Source organism: Calypte anna, chromosome Z (assembly GCF_003957555.1).
Source record: "Calypte anna isolate BGI_N300 chromosome Z, bCalAnn1_v1.p, whole genome shotgun sequence".
In the NCBI taxonomy this organism is placed as follows: domain Eukaryota; kingdom Metazoa; phylum Chordata; class Aves; order Apodiformes; family Trochilidae; genus Calypte; species Calypte anna.
Genome location: NC_044274.1, coordinates 26,511,024 through 26,517,624, shown reverse-complemented (window position 1 = coordinate 26,517,624; position 6,601 = coordinate 26,511,024).

The following is a 6,601-nucleotide window of genomic DNA, read 5'->3' as shown; positions in this document are numbered from 1 at the left end:
ATTTTTCAAATGTTTAAAGTCCTCTGTCATTTAAAGGACTTCAAAAGTAGCCAACAAATGCTTGTAATTTCAGTGAGCTATCCATGTTTCTGATGTATGACTTGACTCTGGTGCCCATAACCTCTGCCACAAAAGTCAACATTCACAATTTATATTTTATGGCCAGTTCAAAAGACTGCAAAAAGATTGTTACAGTAAGACATATGGTGGCCAAAATATGTAAACCATTCTGGTATTTCATGTGCAGCTAATTCTCTGAGCAAAGCATAACAGGAAACTCATTATGCTAATACTTCTACAAATGCTAGAGGCATTTTATTATTATGTTGATGTTTCTTTGAACTCCCTTGACTGTTCCCCAGTGTGGAAATCTTCAGGCACCTTTTGAAATGCTGTGTTGAAAAAATCAAGTTGAAACATTCAGTATTGTAGAATGTAATACAGTCGTTTTTATAACATGTACTTTATATTACCTTTTCTCATTTTCTACAGAGAAATATAAAATTATATTGGACTGCTGCATTTACTTCATTAAAAGGCACAGAAATAGTAGGCTACAATGTATTTTCACTTAAAATGTATTTGCAAGAGCAGAACTCACAAAGCAAATCACATTGTAAAGGAAAACCCATTTTTCTATTTCATGTCAGAAGTACCACAGAATACGTAGTAACCTAATCACAGAATCACAGAATGTTAGGGGTTGGAAGGGACCTTGAGAGATCATTGAGCCCAAACCCCCCTGCCAAGGCAGAATCACCAAGTGTAGGTCACGCAAGAACACATCCATGTGGGTTTTGAATGTCTCCAGAGAAGAAGACTCCTCAACCTCCAGTGCTCTGTCACTCTCACAGTGAAAAAGTTTTTTCTTATATTTGTGTGGAACCTCCTATGGTCCAGCTTGCAACCGTTACCCATAGTTCTGTCACTGTATCTCTCTTGGAGAGCCTGGCTCCATCCTCCCAATATTCACACTTTACATATTTTAAACATTAATGATGTTGCACCTCAGTCTTCTCCAAGATGAAGAGCCCCAGCTCCCTCAGCCTTTCCTCATAAGGGAGATGTTCCACTCCCTTCATCATTTTGATTGCTCTGCGCTGGACTCTTTCAAGCAGTTCCCTGTTCCTTCTGGAACTGAGGGGCCCAGAACTGGACACAATATTCCAGATGTGGCCTTACGAGGGCAGAGTAGAGCAGAAGAACCTCTCTCGACCTACTAAACACTCCCCTTCTAATGCACCCCAGGATGCATTAGATTCTTGGACACAAGGGCACATTGTTGCCTCATGGTCATCCTTCCACCCACCAGCACCCCTAGGTCCCTTTCCTCTATGCTGCTGTGGAACAAGTCAGTCCCCAGCCTGGGGTTGCTCTTTCCCAGATTCAAGACCCTACGCTTTGCGCTGTTGAATTTCATTCTGTTTCTCACCACCCAACCCTCCAGCCCATCTAGGTCTTGCTGAATGGCAGCATAGCGTCTACAGCAAGTACATTTCAAGTACAAAAGCAGAATAGCTACCTGGAATAGATCTGGTAGAGTTTATTACTTTCAGCCATTTATGAGGCATTTTATTGTAGATTGGAAAACTAATTGAATTTAAGATCTCTATAACCACTTCAAACAGACATTGAGTTTTTTTGAAATTTTCATTTCATCTTATAAATGTACCCCAAAGCTCAGGGCGGTGTAAAAAGGTCTGATATATCATAAAACCTTGAAACCCTACAGTCCTCACTACATCTTGCTTATTTAAGTATGTCAGATGAAACCTACAGAGCAGGTTTCAAGGCCCACTGTTCATTTCATCCAAATTGTAGAGATGATACTGTTCCAGCTGCATAGCATAAAGAAGTCCAGAGTTGTTCTGGTTTAGCTGGTGAGCTAACTGATTCAGAGGAAGCTGCTGAATACATCTATTTATGAGGTTATTTTTTACTTCATAACTCAGTAGCTATGTTTTTCTTTCTCTTGCCCCCTACCAAGCTTAACTACTTCTTTCAGCTTTCTTTCTTTGCTCTAAGAGTTTCCCCTGCTTTACTATTTCTCCTTTCTCTACACTCTCACTCTCTCCTCTCTTTCTCCACAGACACATATAACCTGGCTCTTCTGTAAGATTTTTCACCAGGGGTCAAACAAGCCTGAGCGTGCAAATCCTCTGATTAGTTGGCAGAGGAAGGCTGCACATCAGATAACCCCCGAGCCATGGTAGCAGTTCTACTGCTGGTTCTGCAGCTTCTGTGCAGTGAAGGTGAGACTGTTCTCCTCAGCCTTGATACAATTTTAAAAGTTTCTGCTCTGTTAATTCCACATTGCTGAGCTTTGGCTAATAGTCTGTACTAGAGGAGATTAGGAGCAGCTGAACATCAAACGTGAAATTCAGTGTTTCTCCACTTGCCCATGGTGTGAGTAAAACAGAAGATTTGAGGTAGGAGACTGGTGCGATCTTTGATGTTCCTGTCATGGCAAGCAGGAGAGAGTTGCTAGGCAGGACAGCAAGCAGCCAGCCTTGCCACCCCCCCTGCTGCCAAGGAAATGGGCTGATGAGTGCTGCCACTGCTGGAGCAGCCAGCTCTGACCTGAGGTGGTGTTCCTGGCTTTCCTGCTCTATAGCCAAGATTGAGAAGGCAAGGCAATTTTGTTTCTCTCAGCACTAAGTGGTCCCTGATGGCTTCCCTGAGCTAGCCATCTGTATTATTCAGGCTGCAAATTTTTGAATGTCAGAGTACACTAGAATTAAAGTTAACTTCAGTACACAGTCTGAGACTGCCTTTAGTTACATCTGTCTTTTTTTTCTGCAGAGACCGTGCTGAAAGGGCAGCATGGAATAAATCGCTTCTTTTTCTACTCACTGTCAGAAGTTTGGGTTGTAGACTTTAGAACAGTGTTCTGCAAAGTATAAAGCCCTTCCTTCAAGGGAATTACTAGTCTTTTCTTATTATGGGCTTTTCTTCTTTTTTTTTTTTTTTTCTTTTCTTTTTCTATTTCTTCCAACTGTATCCAGCCATTTCAGAAATACTAATAAACCCATAAAACACTTGTGAGATGATTTGTATCCTGCTAATAATCTACAGAGCTCAGCAGCTTCTGGAAGCTTTTAGTCTATTGCACAAACCTCTGTCACTGGAGCTAACTGAGTAACATACTATTTAAGTAAGATACAATTAAAGATGCTTTGCTTTCTGCAGAGTGACAAAGAATATGAACAGTGAGTGAATGAGATGCTTTGCCTGTGAATTCCACATGCATTTTTCAGCTGCAAAGGAATAATGAAATTCAGGGCACATGCAGTCCTACATGTATTCTGCTGAAAGGTGTACAGAAGGTCACCAGTGTCAGTCAAATCTCACATGTATCCGAGGCAGGAGTGTACATTTGTCTGGTCTCTGTCCTTCAGGCTTAACATCCTCTCCTCTGTTTCTTCCTCTATGTTCATCCCAGCTGCTGTCCTGCTCCACCATTTGTTCTTTGTACTGCTCCTGTTCTCTTCCTTACTATCTTCCCCACTCAGGCTGCTGGTTCACAACCCAGCCAAAAAATTCTGTAATAAATTTTGAACACCAGGTGTCGTTCCTGCCTCTCTTTCACCCATACAGCTACATGCCGACATCTTTCTCTCTGCTGTGGCTACAGGCCCCAGCCATGTTTTAGTGGTTTTTTCCTTGTTATGTATTACAATATCACCCATCCTCTTTGCCAGCAAGAAAGACTCACTGACAGAAGCTGTCTCCTTTATTTAAAGGGGTCACCACACAGTCACCATAGGAAAACAACTTCCTTGTGGATTCTTACAAATGCACACATGCTGATCAAAAAAAAAAAAAATACATCTCCTAAAACTTTAGTTATTAGAATACAGGTGAATATTCTGAAAGAAAGTAAAATATAGGAGAAACAAACGCAGTAAAATTACAGAATCAAAGAAATCACATTTGGGAGAGAACTTGAGAGATCAGCTCACCCTTTGTAATTCCTGCTACAAATACCTAACCATGTCTACCCCTGCATTTTTGGCAGTCCTTCTCCCAGTACTTCACTTCCTATCAGATCTTTCTCAATATTTAGCTAAAATCTCTTTTACCTGAATTTAAACATAGTACTTTTTTTTTTTCCCAATTTGCAAAATTAGCAAAACACTTGAGTTTATGGGAGCCTTTTACTCAGCTGCAGATCACTAATATATGCCTCTTCAGTCTTGCTTAGGCTAAACAATACAAGAGTTTTGATCTGGCCTTACAGGTCATATTTAATTGCTTTCTGTGTCTTCTACAGGCTGTCTCCAATTACTTACATCTTTCTTTAGAGTACTACCCAAGCCTGTAGTCTGTAGTAGAGTACTACAGACTCCAGCTGAGCATTATCAAAGCTGTGTTGAGCAAACAGATTATTATACACCAGATATCCTCTTGTTGCCATGGGCAACACAGAGCAGAAGTAGCCAGTGGCTGAATCTCTTCCCATTAGGGAGAAGAGTATTTGCCACTTAAGTGGAATTGAAAGAGATTAGAAAGGTTGTGGAAATTGGTTGTGGGTGGATACATAAAGGAAAACACCAGCTGAGCCCAGGTAAAGGAGCAGCTGAGGCAATACCACATCCAAATGAAAACCTTGAAAACTGCAAAGCAGCTGAGTAAAAAAAAAGAACATTTCATAGACTTGTTCAATTAGAGGACATGTTTCCCATTGTGCTTAGATTTCTGGCATGTGCTCCCTAAGGATTGCCAAGGCTCAAGGCAGCACAGCCAAGAATTTTGTGCTGCACACTCATTTCTGTATCCATAATGCCTGGGGGGGGGGGGGCAGGTTGCCTTAGTGGCCAGCTGCTCAGCTGACCATATTCATCATCCAGTACTACTCTCACATACACACATTGAATGCTTTTTCCCATTCTCACAGCAACATTGCATTTTTAATCTTTGTTTTTCTTTTAACTAGAGTTAATTTAGGAACTCAGTGCTCTTAAGTTTGGTTTTTGAAGGACTGCTGCCTCTTCCTCTTTCCTCATAAAGGTGGATGTTTTTATCAGCTCAGTGGTGGATCAGATGTTTTCATCACTTTGATACCCCAATGGAGACCAATGATAAGTAGCATTACTCAGGGTTCTGTGCTGGGACTGGTGCTGTTTAACACTTTTGTCAGCAATTTGGACAGTGGAATTGAGTCCACCCTCAGCAAGTTTGCTGCTGACATCAAGCTTTGTGATGTGGTTGACACACTGTTTGAAAGGGAGGCTACCCAGGGACCTTGACAGTTTTGAGAGTTGGGCTTGTGGAAACTGCATGAAGTTCAAGAAGGCCAAGTGCAAGGTCCTGCTTGCTGCAATCCCAAGCACAGTTACAAGACAGAAGGAAAATGGGTTGAGAGCAGTCCTGATGAGGGCTTGGGAATGATGTTTGATGAGAAGCTCAACAGGAGCTCTCTTACAAAAACAGGCTGAGAGACTTGGCATTGTTTAGCCTGGAGAAGAGAAGGCTCCAAGGAGATCTTATAGCATCTTCCAGTACATCAAGAGGGCTTCAGAAAGGCTGGGAAGTGTTTTCCTTTTTACAAGGACATGTAGCAATAGGATAAGGGGTAATGGCTTTAAGCTGGAAGAGGGTAGATTTAGAAAATCTAAGAAAAGAAAAAAGGAAAAGAATCTTTACTGTGAGAGAATAGAGGCTTTGGAAGAAGTTGCCAAGGCAAGTTGTGGATGCTTCCTCCCTGGAAGTGTCAAGGCCAGGTTGGACAGGGCTTTTAAGCAACCTGGTCTGGCAGGAGTTGTCCTTGTTTGTGTAGGGGTATTGGCAGGAAATGATCTTTAAGGTGCCTTCAACTCAAACCATTCTGTAATTTTCTGTGATTCTGTAAAACCTACTCAATGTTAACCATAAACTGCTGCAGCCATTTACTCTCCTATCTTGTATGTTCATAGTTAACTATGTATTTGAATACAACCTAGAAGTTCCCCTATACAGTAATTTACAGTAAATAATTGCTGATTTTACTACCTGACTGTACTTGACTGTATTTCTAGAACAAGAAAAATCTAAAGAATGCCTCCTTTAACAGTTCTGTCTTAAAGAAACTGTGACAAACTTACAAAAAGAAGTAGCAAAATACTTCCTATTGGTCAAATTAATGCAATATGAGTTTTAAGTCCTCAGGCAAAAGAAACTTGCATTATCTCTGTTCAATATCAGAGAAGTTTCTTTCTAAAAATATAACTCTTGATATCCTCAGACTGACATTACTTTTCCTTTCTCTATTCTCTCATAAAATACTGAGGAGTTGCATTACTTTTCATTGGATTTTGAAAATTAAAAGAATATTTTTCTTAGATAAGTCTCTGCCTCTACAGTTTCCATTAATAGAATCACTGTATTCACAAAAATGTAAATTTTTTAAAAATCTGATTTATTCCTGCTTAATTACCTTTACTTTTATAGAATAAAACTCAGTTTAAGGAACTAATTTGAAAGATTGCTGTTTCTATCTTTGAAATGTTCTGATGGGTCTTATCAACCTTTCTTTATCTTGCCTGAAGTTTCCTACTTAAAACCTTTTAAAGATTCATTTAAAAAACAGATAGTACTTTAAATATCAATATTATAAGTATAT